Source organism: Melanotaenia boesemani, chromosome 20 (assembly GCF_017639745.1).
Source record: "Melanotaenia boesemani isolate fMelBoe1 chromosome 20, fMelBoe1.pri, whole genome shotgun sequence".
Taxonomy (NCBI): domain Eukaryota; kingdom Metazoa; phylum Chordata; class Actinopteri; order Atheriniformes; family Melanotaeniidae; genus Melanotaenia; species Melanotaenia boesemani.
This window is the reverse complement of record NC_055701.1, coordinates 20211377-20224912: the sequence shown is the minus strand read 5'-3', so window position 1 is coordinate 20224912 and position 13536 is coordinate 20211377.

The following is a 13536-nucleotide window of genomic DNA, read 5'->3' as shown; positions in this document are numbered from 1 at the left end:
TCTAACAGGGACTTTATATTTGTTTATTTCTCACTTTCTGTCGCATGAGTTGTGGTGAAAGTGTAACCACAATCTAGAGCAAAAAGGCGACATGACATGCTATATCCTGCCTGTACACAATCTGGATATGAAGCGGGGCCGCCCCCTCATATCTAAGATGCAAAGACAGATAAACCGTCGTGTCAAGGCTTCATAACAGAAAAGTCCCCATAGAACCCCCGCAGAGGAGAGCTGGCAGCTGCAACCAGTGAATGACCTCTACATTTATTCAGTATGAAGAAGTGAAGCTTCTCAGCACATTAAAAGGTTCCACACTTTTAAGACTATTTTTTTCTGTATTTACCCTTCAGAGTTTCAAGCACTCCAGTCCACTTATGCTTATTGCCTTTTTGTAAGTTCTTCTTTTCTGAATAAACTCCCTTTTCTACCATTTTTTTCACTTTCCTCAAGTCGGCCACCACCCCTTTCCCCCTCATCCTCCCCTCCCTACCTAAGCCTGCAGGGGCTTATCTGTGGGGATGAGGGAGAGAGGAGAATGGGGAAGACAAGCACTTTCATGGCTGAGTTGGGAGCTATTAGCCCCCTGTGTGCTCACCCCTGTTCTAACTCCTCTCAGTATTAATCTGCAGTGACAGCTTCACTGTTTACCAAATCCACCCAGGATCCTGGGGGATGACCGACCGGCGCCACTCTGCTCCATTAACCTCTGACCTCCAGCGTTACGGCACCAGAGCCAGGCCCAGGGCTCGGGGTTGGTCGGCCTGAGCAACCGGTTGGACACCTGTCTGTTGTTCGAGAAAGAACTCCTGTCACACAAAGACAATCTGTGAGCAAAGATACATCTCAGCTGGACTGAGAAGGACAATGTCATTGTACAGACCTACAGCTTGTTTATTTGTGTCTTATGTCTGCATTAAGAGGATGTAAAAGGTGGTGATAAAAGTTGGAAGAAGACTATTCATTACATATGTAAGCTTTTTGTTTTCATATGTACAGGAGGAAACATAAAGAACAAACTCCTAAGAAGCCACCTTAGCTAAAGGAAAGTGAAAACAAAATACAAGCTTTAGATCACAAGAGGAAAAGTTTCACTCTGACATTTTCCTGGAATCTCAATTTGCTGCCTGCTTTTAATATTTTTGTTAAATCATTGGACTTAGAAGTTCTAGTTGGGGGATTTTTCTTTTACTATTGTGCAAAGCCAGGCTAGCAGTTTTTCTCCTGTTTTTGGTAAGCTAAGCTAATCAGCTCTTGAACCTACAAGCATATTAATTTGACAATAAATACAGATTTGGTTCAGGATGAAACTTCTTGCCAGAAGGCAAATGAGACCATTTTCCAAATTGTTGAACCATTCCTTTAATCTTCTGTTATCGATTAGTTGAAGGGTTTTGCACAATTATGGGATTTTGTGAGGATCAGGAATGAGTGGAAGCAACTGGCCTGATCTGAGGAGGAGAAAAATTAGCTAAGAGACTTCTCCACTGGTGTTCTGTATCACAACCACAGATGCAGTGAAAAGAGAAAGCCCAAAAAAGCACACAATTGGAGAGTTAAGAAATTTAGCTAAATTTAATGAAGTACTCCATTTGGTGCTGATTTAGGCAAAACTAAGATGACATTATTCAACTTTAAGTAGATATTATTGTACACTGATCAGTAATAAGTGAGTTTGTTGCTAAACTGCCTTTTGAAAGACTGTATTCCCTTTAAAAACCCAAAAGTTTCCAGTTATAAATGTCTTAAAAGAAAATGATTCATGGCTCATTGACAAATATGTCCAGTTACTGCAACCTTTTTTTTTTTTAATCTTTTTTATCTTTTATCTTTATCTTTTTATATGATTATTATGTGTGTGCACATCATTTTGTTTAGATTTTGGTTACTTTGTGAAGGGTCTGTGTCAACTGATTTGAATTAGTTAACAGTGGAGGTGTTGATAGCTCATGTTGGCAAACCTCTGTCATTAAAAAAAAAAATAAAATAAAAAAACTTTACCTTACCGCTTTACTCACGCAAATATAATTACTTCTGACATCCCAATTTCTTCTTGGTTCTGGGAGACCTTTAACATCTTATCTAAACAGCTTTTTGGCTCTACACTGAAGATGTTGAGCAATCAAGTATACAAGCTGGCTTTGGCTTAACATCAAATAAAACTGATTTATTATCAGTTAAATCCTCCATATATTCTGACTTTGTTTTTGAAAGAGATTAACTTTATAGTGTGTTTTTCAGAGTTTGAGATATTAACTGCAGACTTAGCTAATTCACCATAAAACCAATCTTAACCAAAGCGTCCTGCAAAGATGCACCATCTCCTGAAGCAGATGACATTTTAACGTAGATAAAATGCTGTTCTTCCTCACCACATGTTTTTTACAGCACAAGGGCTCTGACTAAGCCGCCCTGGCTGATCTTATAATGTTTACCTTGTGGTTTTACATGGGCCTACCACGGACCAAAGAAGGCTTCCGGACAACTGACTAAGCAGCAGTTTAACAGCATTGCACCACTGTGCTGATGCAAAGCTCTGATGTTGGTGCTAGGGTGAATCTAGAGGACCTGTGCTTAATAAGCTGAGGACAAATAACCATGAAAATTTGTACAATTTGGTTTGCTTTGGTTAACTTGGTGATGCCATCACACTCAGTATTGTGGGGTCTTAAAGAATGTATTCACAAAATTTTTGTATTAAATCAGCAAATAAAAGATTCTACTTTTAGACCAAATGTGGAGGTGCACATGCTGATGATGCAGATCTCCATGTGTGCACAATGTTACACTATACAGTCATAATGTACGCACACTCACACATTTCCCGGCAGTGTGTTGACTTGCTGCAAAGTAATGGCAGCATGTACACTCATATGTGCTCACATGCATGAACACACACACATGTACTCTTGAAACCAAGCCATACACAGAAAGTCTTCTGACCAGACAAGTGACAAAACACCAGGTCCTTCCATCAGCAGCTTGTAGACTAACCCCCCACATCCCCCTTCCTCATCTCTGTTTGACCTCTGACCCTGATGACAACAGGCTGTCATCACCATCACTCCTGCTAGGTAAACACCACATCCTACAAAATCCTGCATACACACTGAACAGCAGACTGTATCAGTGTGTTAATGCCCATTTTATGTTTACCTGTGTGTGTTCTGTCCTTTAAAAAAAAAAAAAAAAAAAAACTTTAGGTTTGTTTTTGGTTTGTACTTTACCCCACTTTTTATTTAATCATCCTGTGCTCTGCTTTTATCAACTCTGCTCTAAATCCAGCCCACCTGTAGCCACGACCAAAAGCCAACGTTCTTCGATTTTTCTGCTGAATTTTCATGGAAAAGTGAGGTTAAGGGCAAACAGCTGTTGCCAAAATGAGAAATATTTACCCCGTGTGACGCATGCAGTCTCCTGGTTTTTGAACCACTCTCAGCTATATTTAGAAGTTCCTCACCACCAGACCAAAGTGCTGCACTCATCAAGATAACATGAAAGACATAAAATGAACCTTCTCAAGGGGAGCCCTTGCCACCCCCCTCTTTCTGCCTCAAACACACACATGCATCCGCTCAGCCAATTTCCAGTTACAGCCACTGACGTGTCAACTAATACATGTTGAAGACCAGACTGCTTCAACTGTTCTTTTTATCTCATTAACTCACCTCACTCACGTAAAATTTTTACAACAAATGCAAACACATGTGTAACCCTGTTTTCATATTCCCTGTATGTCGATTTCCAGAATTCATATTCAAATATCAATGGGATTTTTCCACAATTTAAACAAATTAAGATGGGGTGGAGCTGGACCAGGGAAAAGAGACTTTGGAAGAGTTGGGGGTAAGGGCTCTTGAATGTTGTGCACGCCAGAGTCCAGAGCCAACTGAGGACTTCACTGCAATGCCAGGGGCAGCTGGAAACCATTGATAGGAGTTTGAGGTTTGAGAGCATTAGAGTAGAAAGGGCTTGACGGGGAAGATCACAGGGCCTGCTTGTCTTTGGGAATCCACTTTCTGCAACCAGAGTAAGAGATGCAAGCAAGGAGAAGATGAAGAAGCATGTGTCACATATTTGTGTCATATATTTTCGTGATGGGAATGTAAATGAGAAGCACAGAGAGAGAAAAAAAATGGGTTTTGAGAAATCATGAGTCATCAGCTGTATTTCCCAAAAGGGGTCTATAACGAAAAGGAGGCTTGTTTTTTTCCCCTCAAATGGATTCCAGCTTTCATTCATAAAAATTCAACGTTTACACAAATTTATGGGTGCAGGTCAAATGAAAAAAATAAATAAAAGTACTTAATATTTCTCATTAAACTAACTACATCATCACAGACATGCCTGCAGATGAGTAGGATGTAGACATTGTGGTGATTTGAATCGTCCAGCACTTGAAATTTTGGCCATTGTCTGATCAATGTCTTGCCACTTTTTTCCTTTTTTTTTTTTTTTTTTAACTTTCTTAATACTCATTTCTTGATGTGTACAAGTAGTATGTGGGTGTGCTCTGGTAATTTGAGTTTATCTTTGACATTTTTAAACGTCAGAATCAACAACCTTAATGTCACTTTTTGTTTTAAACTCAAAGTGGGAAAAATGTTTGAAAAAGCAAAGAGAACGAAGAGATGGAAAGAAAAGACAGACCACCAGCCTTTTGAAAGTTAGACACAAACATCCGCCATCTGTAAGACTTAAACCAACACCACACAAGGATGTAACACGCTGAACAACATGCAGCTTTATCCAGTCAACTACCACAAAAGTAATTACCACAAAAACAAACCTGAATACATCCCATGACATCACACAGATTTATTTGCTCACTCAAAGAACAAGAAATACATAATGCAATCTAAAAAGAGAATAGAGAATTTAGTTAAATAAAACAGAAGTGAAATAAGACTGGCATGAACACAGCCTTCAAATGAAAGAACTAAGACTGTTTTCAAATAACCTAAGTTGGCATTTATTTCCTTTCTCAGCCCCTTTTACACACTGGGTGTCAAAAACAAATATGTCAGCCATGATGAAACTTGGAGCGTGAAGGATACAGTCTTATTCAATTTTCTCCTTGATCTCTCCTTCTCTGGGTGCACATGTGGAAATTCTTTTTTTATCGGTTTACCTGCTATGGAACCATATGGACAGCTGGATTCCATTTTTATTGGCCGAAAACAGAAGAAGAACATGGCTTCCAACTTGTAAGAAAAGTGTTTGTTAAAGCCTCAAAGACATCTTAACTTTAAGTTGATTTTAAGGGCTGTTAAACTTGTTGTGCCTCCTTGGCCAGCTCTTTCTTGGAGAGAGATTTCTTATCTCAGCGTGGTTTTTATAAAGAAGAAATAAAATTAAATCCTTATTAATACTAGACCTGGCAGGGGGGGAAGAGAATTAATGAGAAAATGATCCAATGAAAAGATAAAAGATGACAAAAGAAAAGGAAAAAGAAAAAAAATGCAGATAGACCAAAAAGAAAAACCAGACAACTAGAGGCTGCATCCATAAAGAAACTTAAAATAGAACATTGTATGTCCTCTGTAAGAAAACCAAGTAGAGAATCATCAGGAGCACCTACAGGGAGACAAATTGAGAAAAGCATAAACAACAACCACAACGTCAGCATCTCTCTATCTATTGAGGACCCCTGGGATAACACAATAACTGTGTAAGGATGTGTATGAGTGATTGTGAAATTGTGTGTGTGCATATGTGTGTATGTGATTTTATAATATAAAGAATGTTGTATTTATTGATGAGGACAATCATGCAAATACAACTTCCCTCTGGACTATGGGTGCTGAAAGTTTATTTTCTTCGTTTTACTTGCTATGGATCCATATGGGCCATATAAAGAACATGGCTTCTCTACTTCAGGAACTTCCATCAAGTTTAACCACTGAAGTTTAAAAAACTGAACTTTGAATGTGTTTCAAAATATTAACAGGAACACATCTGTGATTTTTATGTGCTTTTTGCTGGCTCTTAATCCATAAATATATCCCAGTCTGTGACATTGCTCTGACCTGTGACCTGTGACACTGAACTAAACCTTGCACAATTCAAATGCACTTTTCTAGATACTTCTATAGTTATGTTTTTTAAGTAACTTCACCGACTGCTAATTTTTCAGACAATTGGACTGAAGTCTGCACCAGGCATGCACTGAAAAACATTGTTGCTTAAGTCAAGTGCCAAATTTATGAAAAAATAAAAAATAGGGAAACACTAAAGTCTATGCAGAAATTGGTGTTTTGTTAATAAAGTGTAAAAACTTTGAACACAGTCCACATAAAAAATAAATAAATAAATTTTTCCTTTTTGCTTAAAAAGAACTGCACAACTTCTCCAACTGAGGGCCAAACCATTTTTTCCAATAAAAACATATTAGAAGAGAGCTTCTGGGTTTTACAAGGTCCAGCTAAATTAATAAAAACAGTCATGTAGATGTTCTCAAAAACATCAACGACACAACCTGGAAGACTTGGGAATGATGGTAAGAGTCATCAATATGTTAAATTAATAACATCACAAGAAAAGAAAATGTAATACAGAAAATTGTTCATTGGTGTTGAAGGTAAATGGACCTTTTTCTTTAAAAATTTGATTACATTATAAGTGGCAGAAGTACAGTTTATGAAGCTCCACATTTCCGTAACTTTCTTTAAAGTTGGCATTCTGTCAGATTTTCTTGATTCATAAAAAAAATCAAAAATCTGTACATGCAGCTGACAAGCAATAGAATTAAATGTGCATTGTTTCCATCATCCTCATTCCAGTACAAGAAGATATTCTATTCCTGAGATCTCCAGACATGATAATCCCACAGCAGAGTACACATAGCTAACAAATGATTACAAGAATATGATCACAGTCTTCGGTTTTCCAATAGTCATGCCCCTGGGATAGTGGTCACAGCTTGCTGGGAGCCTTGTCATGACTTAATTCCATCTGGTTTCCTCTTATACAACTGATCAGAAAGCCTGTTGTCTATTAAAGATGTTTTTAAGGGAAAATGGTTTTTTCTCTCTCTTCTACATAAAGAAATAAATCATCACTTTCTGTTTTGTTGGTACACGTGTGTGGGCGCATGTGCCCCTGAAACTAGACACAGCATCTGCAACGAGTGGAAAATACCCAGCAGCAACGGCATCAAAAGGAGGTGCATGAAGTTTATCATGTTTCTTTCAAAGTTATGCCCCCAAAATTTCGAACACCTTATTCACCAATGTCCATTTAAAAACCTACTGTTGTGTAGTAACATTAGACTATTACTAAGTTCAGCTTTCTATTACAGTTACAGGCAATTATTCAGGCTCTTTTCTCTGATCTGTTTTCTGGAAAAAAAGACTTTAGGAGACAAAGAGTGACAGGAAGAGACACAAAGGAGTGTTGCTGCCACATAATTTTCAAGGATATCTGAGCATCAGTGGTGCAATAAGAGCTATCCTCCAAGCACCAATTGATGACACCCGGGAGGTTCCTCTTTGACTGCGGTTTGCCTAACTTGGTCATGGAGACCTGCTCTACAGTACAGCAACGAGGGACTTGAAGTTTCCAGGGGAATAAGGACAGCTAACATGCTTCAACAGGGAAGAAAACATCTAGGCCAGGGTGTCAGTCCTGTCAGGGGTCCTGTACTCCTTCATTTAACAACATCATTCCTTAATGTAATCATTAAAACACTAATGGAGGTGAGAGTATAACAGTAAGGGGCTGGGATAAAAGACAGAGCAAGACAAGCAACATGAGGGCACATGGTGTTTTTCCAGCATCGCTAATGTAATACATCAGTATGCAAAACCTGCAGATAATGATGTGAGCTCTTATAAAAGGCAGCTGTTGCTTAAAAATCACAAATATGCTCTGTTATGACCTTATGTCTCCAAGTGTTTGTGTTTCATAATTAAAACATTTACAGACTGTGAGAGCCAGGCTTATAAATCAGCGTCATCCCTTCCAAAAGTTACTCTTCTGGCACTTGTCCAGGGCTTGAGAGGAACATTTCAACACCCGAAAGCTTGCAGGCCTGAAGGTGATGTGCTTGAAGAGGCAACATGACTTATATGTTTTGTTTTGAGTCAAGCATTCTGAGTGTGACTCTTTTCTTTTTAGAAAACTAAACACTTGGTTTTCATCACCACAATTGCATCATTAAATCCACTCGCACGAGATGAAAAACTGTTTCAGTTTGATGGAGGCTGAGAAATGACTCCTTGGCAGAGTCATTACCCACCATATGAAAAACTGACAGCTATTTTGGCAAAATGAGATCACAATTAAGTTTAAAGTTTTGAAAGTTATGTAAGTCAGAATGAGAAGAAACAATGAACTCATTATGAAGCTAATATTCAGCTTCCTGTGTAGTCCTTAAACTCAGTCTATTGTCTTGAGTCTATCTCTTGATATTGTGACATTGTTTCCTTTGCCAAGCTGATGTGGCCCATTTTGAACTTGAGCGTCCACAAGTGTGCAGCCCACTACTAGAACCTGAAGTGTAGCACGTATGGAGGAAACTGTTCCAGTTGGAGAAATCGGATCCATCTATGGGGAATATCCCAAAATAAACCCCTCTGTTCTCCCATATCAGGCCTTGTATAAATAAGATAGCACTGCAGGCACACTGCACCATGGGAATTAGCCAATCCAGTCCTGTAAACATCAGCCAATGACTTCTGGCAGGCTGGCTAGCTCTCAGGAGGGGAGGTTCTGCACTGGAATTCATAAATAAATCACTTTTCTGGGAGGATTATGTGTCCACAGTCCCCGTCCTCCCAGCCCCTCCCCTCAAAAATAAACAAGGCAAAGCAGAAATAGCAGAGTTTAAGCACCACTACAGGAAATTATCTGGGCCTCTTGCTATAATTTGGAGACATTATTTTCGTAGCATTTGCATTTTTAGTAAAAGACAAACTTTTTTTAGACCATGTTACACAACTCCCTCCACTCTCTCTCTAGTATGTTCAACTGTGCATTCTTGCTTACAGGAAAATAAATAAACACCACCATTCACCAAACCAGAAATAAGAATCCTCTGACTTATGATTTGATAAAAAGCACATTAACTTTCTCCAAATAGTTTCCATCTCAAAACTGAGGTCAAGTGACCTATAGCAGAGTTACTTGTTTTCCTATCCAGTGGTTGTTTTGAATGTTTGTTTGTGTCATTAACATGTTTCCAGAGGAAGTAATGCAACACTATCTAAACCTGCTCACCCTGAACCTGCCCCGGCCTCCATGCAATCACCTCCTTAGACAAACACAGGGGCTGAGACACAGATGTTTTAAAAATTATCCTAGAATTGGAATTCACTTTTGCACATGCCCCTTTTTAATGATGTGCAGATTGTGAATATTTTAGCAATCATCAACACTGCCTCATGCACCACATTTGTCTGGTCAAAACTAGATTTAGATGTCAATGTGTTGCAAAAGCCTGGAATATGCCTCACAAAGGTGATTTGTGAGAAGTTCTTGATTGCAGTAATTTGCCGTGGCATGCTTTAAAAAAAAAAAAAAAAAAAAAAAAAAACTGTTACTCAGAAATAGAAGACAGATTTTTGGATCCAGAGAAGGTCTTGTGTGGATTTTAAGTGTGACATTTGGTTGTATATTTGAATTATGTTACAATAATTGAGAAGAAAATTGTCTTCAATTCAGAGACAGTTGCTGAAATATCAAGGATGTAGAAATATTTACAAATATTAATATATATTTACACTGGGGGGTGTCCGGTGTGCCACATCTGGGTGGGATGGGGGGTGGCTGGGGGTGGTGGTGGAGACCGGACTCGCTGTCCTTTGGTCCCCCCAGGACATCCCCCACGGGGCATGGTGGGAGGGTTATGTGGGATGTGATTGTGTGATAGTGAGTGCTTATGGGTACAGCGCAGGGGATGCCGTGATTGAGGGGTTATATAGGGTGGGAGTTGGAGTAGGTGGAGTGTGGAGTGTGGGGGAGAGGGGTTGATGGCACCCTGGTTCCCGGGTGTGCAGCTGGAACATCGGTTTGGCTGGGGGGGCCTGATTCTCCTGGGCAAGGTGCGGGCCCTTGGGCCCTGTTTATGTACAAGTGTAGCAGTTTGTTGTCTGGTGATAGTGTGGATTGAAGGGTCGTTGCATTCTGTCTGTGGTGTTTTTGTTTCCTCTTTCTTCTTTCTGCTGTCCCTTTTACTTTTTTTCGCTCTTTCTTCTTTTTCTGTCCCCTCCGGTCAGGTCCAGCAGGATTACATAGATTCCATGATTCAATTCAATAGTAAAGAAATAAATAAATTAATCAGATTATCAAGGGAAGCTTTATACCCATAAGCCTCCCCTTGGCAAAACAAATTTTACTGCACAACACAGCAACTAGACTATCATGCTTGCTACCATGCTGGACAGGACAGGTTTAAAATAAATAAATAAATAAATAAATCTGATAGTTAAATTTGCAATCGTTGATCATTATCAAATATATTAGACCAAGCGAAACAAGATTTATTGATTTGAATAGATATAGTATCTTGCCAGTTATAAAATACAGGTACACTGCACCATGAAAAGATTCTGACTCTACTGAATGCTCAGCAGCATGTTTTCTAGCTATTTGCTTACATATAAGGTACAATATATAAAAACAATAAGCAGACGTGCATTAATTGTAGCCTTAAAAGTGTACTTTTTCCTTCAAAAAGCTGATTTTTTTTTCCCGACTATGTGTCTGACTACATAGAAATCAGAGCTTTGCAAATGGGAGGATTCTGGAGAATTTTTTTTAATGCAAATGAACAAGATGTGCCGTTCTCCAAAAATCTAGGAATGCAGAGTCCACAGAGCTGATGCAACCCATTAAGTGAATGCTGATTAGTCAACAGTTGCTGGAATGGCCCAACAACCTAATAACAAACTGGACAAAGCACTAGAAATGCAGCCCTCATGAGCAAAAAACCATCACCAGTAACATTGTTCTTTGGCAGGGACTCATTCTATATCTTTAAGTACTTCATTTGACATTTTTGCTCAACAAAAGCTAATGAGCTGTTTCATAATTTGAGCACAGCCTCAATGTGGCAGCCAAAAGCTAAACCAGGTAGTTCCAAGTTTGCAGGAGCTGTTTAGAACCACACAGATGTACAGACGTGGACAAAATTGTTGGTACCCTTCATTTAATGAAAGAAAATCTCACAATGGCCACAGAAATAACTTGAATCTGACAAAAGTAATAATAAATAAAAATTCTATGAAATTTAACCAATGAAAGTCAGACATTGCTTTTCAACCATGCTTCAACAGAATTATTTTAAAAAATTAACTCATGAAACATAAATTTCATAGAATGTCCACGTGTGTATGTACCAGCCCACCTGTAACCATTAAGTTAAGGAGTGAAACATGCTAAATAATTATGGGAATGAAAAAATAAGAGTACTGAGGAACAAAGTGTGAAAGACAGGATTTTAATTAACAATCTCCCACCTAAAGGACAGGGTTCAAACTTTGTTCACCTGAAACAGAGTTTTGTCCCAGTTAAGAGTGGCAATTATGTTGTGAGCATTAATATGATTACATCACAACAGGTATGGAGACATCAGCAGCAGCATGACAGCAGCTGTATCACAGTAGAGAACTGAAGAAGAAAAATGCAGCTAATGTTCTTTTTTTTGTTTTTATTTTAAAATTGTGACACATCTGTCCATGGACCAAGGTGCAGATTTTACAATCTGTCATGACATCACATTGTTGAAGCCCTAGCTCTGTCATGCTCCACAGTAGACACATTCATTTAAAGTTTGAAATTTGACGTTATACGTTTTTGGCTAATATTACATTCACATCAACATTTTCTCTTCTCTACAAATCAGTTTATACCTCAATGTGTAATTTTTTTGCATGTTTTCACTGGATGTGAATGTTATTAAACATGCCTTACAGTTGCCACTCAAAGAATGTAGAGGTCACCCACACCAAATGTCAATGTACTTCCAATGTGTTTTTCTCCTCAATTTTTTTAAGGAAACTCAGTGCTTTACTCATTTTAGTGGCACACTGACATTTGTTATGCACATCCCTGCAGCTGTCGTTGCTCGGCAGCATCCTGGGACTAAGAAACTGTACTTCATTACTTTGTGATCCAGCCTGAAGCATCACACACCAGCAAATGGATATCAACACACAGACTGTTTTGGACAAGCACTCAGCAAAGAAACCGAAGAGGATATTATTGGAGAAAGCAAGGAAAAGAAAGAGGGAAAGTGACGAGCAAGAGTCTCATCAGACTAATTTTTTTTTATGGCTGGAGAAAGCTGAGAGAAGGGACAGGATACAAGACAGATACCAAATTAGCCTTTATTAGGGAGTGCTGCAGTGCAAAAATCGGTTTCGGCCACTTTGAAAGGATTTCTTAAACCTGTTCAATACTGTAATATGCAACATGGATAAAATACATATAATGTATACACACATAGCTGTTAGTGTCCAATACAAAAATTCTGCTTCTAACATCTTAATCAATTTTCGAAATGCCTCTTAGTTTCCACATGGCAGGAATTTGTTCAGGACCTTTGTCAATAAAGTTGTTTTGAGGACTTCCCTCTCCATTGTTTACTGAAAAAAGGAAGAACTCACCATAGCTACCAGTGACATTAAAGAAAAAAAAAGTCCAAAACTTCTTTGGCCAGTTTTAAGAATTTTAGAATCATGTCTATGAAATTATTGTACAGTTCATGATTTCTTCAAAAATTTTATGGTGTCTGCTTTTATTTCAGACAAAACAGTACTGGTGTGAAGAAAATTAAAGATCTATGTGTATACAGCAACGGGAAGCTGGGTGAAAATTCTCTGTCGCCACCAGCAACATTTTTTACATGACACAAGCAGTAATTTGTTTGCATAAAAAGGTAGATTGTGGTGACTGTAAGATTTTTTCTTAGATAGTATAACCTTTGGCTATTCTGAGTTGTTGTGACACATTATCTTCTAAGTTATGTAAAAAAGGACATGGGACATTCTCAGCTGTCATTGTCGCTACATCCTGCAAAACAAGAATTTCTCCAACCTAAATATCAAGCCCTTTGATCAAAATAAAGACACAAAGACATCATAGAAATTGTAATGGAGCACATGAAAGGGCTAAAGTAAATAAAAGTCAATAAAAACGGGGGTTTCCAAACAGCATAATTTCTTGTTTTTTTTCTTAAATGCCGCTAACTTATTCTTGTGTGGGCATGAATGGGTTAAACGGCTGAGCGGTGAGACGCTTCATGCCTTCATATGTACACAGTCTGATCAAAGAATGGAGCACTGCTCGCCTCCTCTGCATGTTCCATACAGTCTGCAGCCCAATTTTTACTCATACAGTACAACAACAACAAAAAAAAAGTTTTGTGGGTGGGACACTTGCCTGCAAAATGAGACGGGAATCAACCCCCAGCATCCTGTTCAATACACTCTGCACACAGGTACTGCAATCCCCAAAAACAACCCAAAACACAGCCCGACACATATGTGCTATATGTGACAGTTACAAGTCAGGAAATTAAGTGAATGTTAACATCTG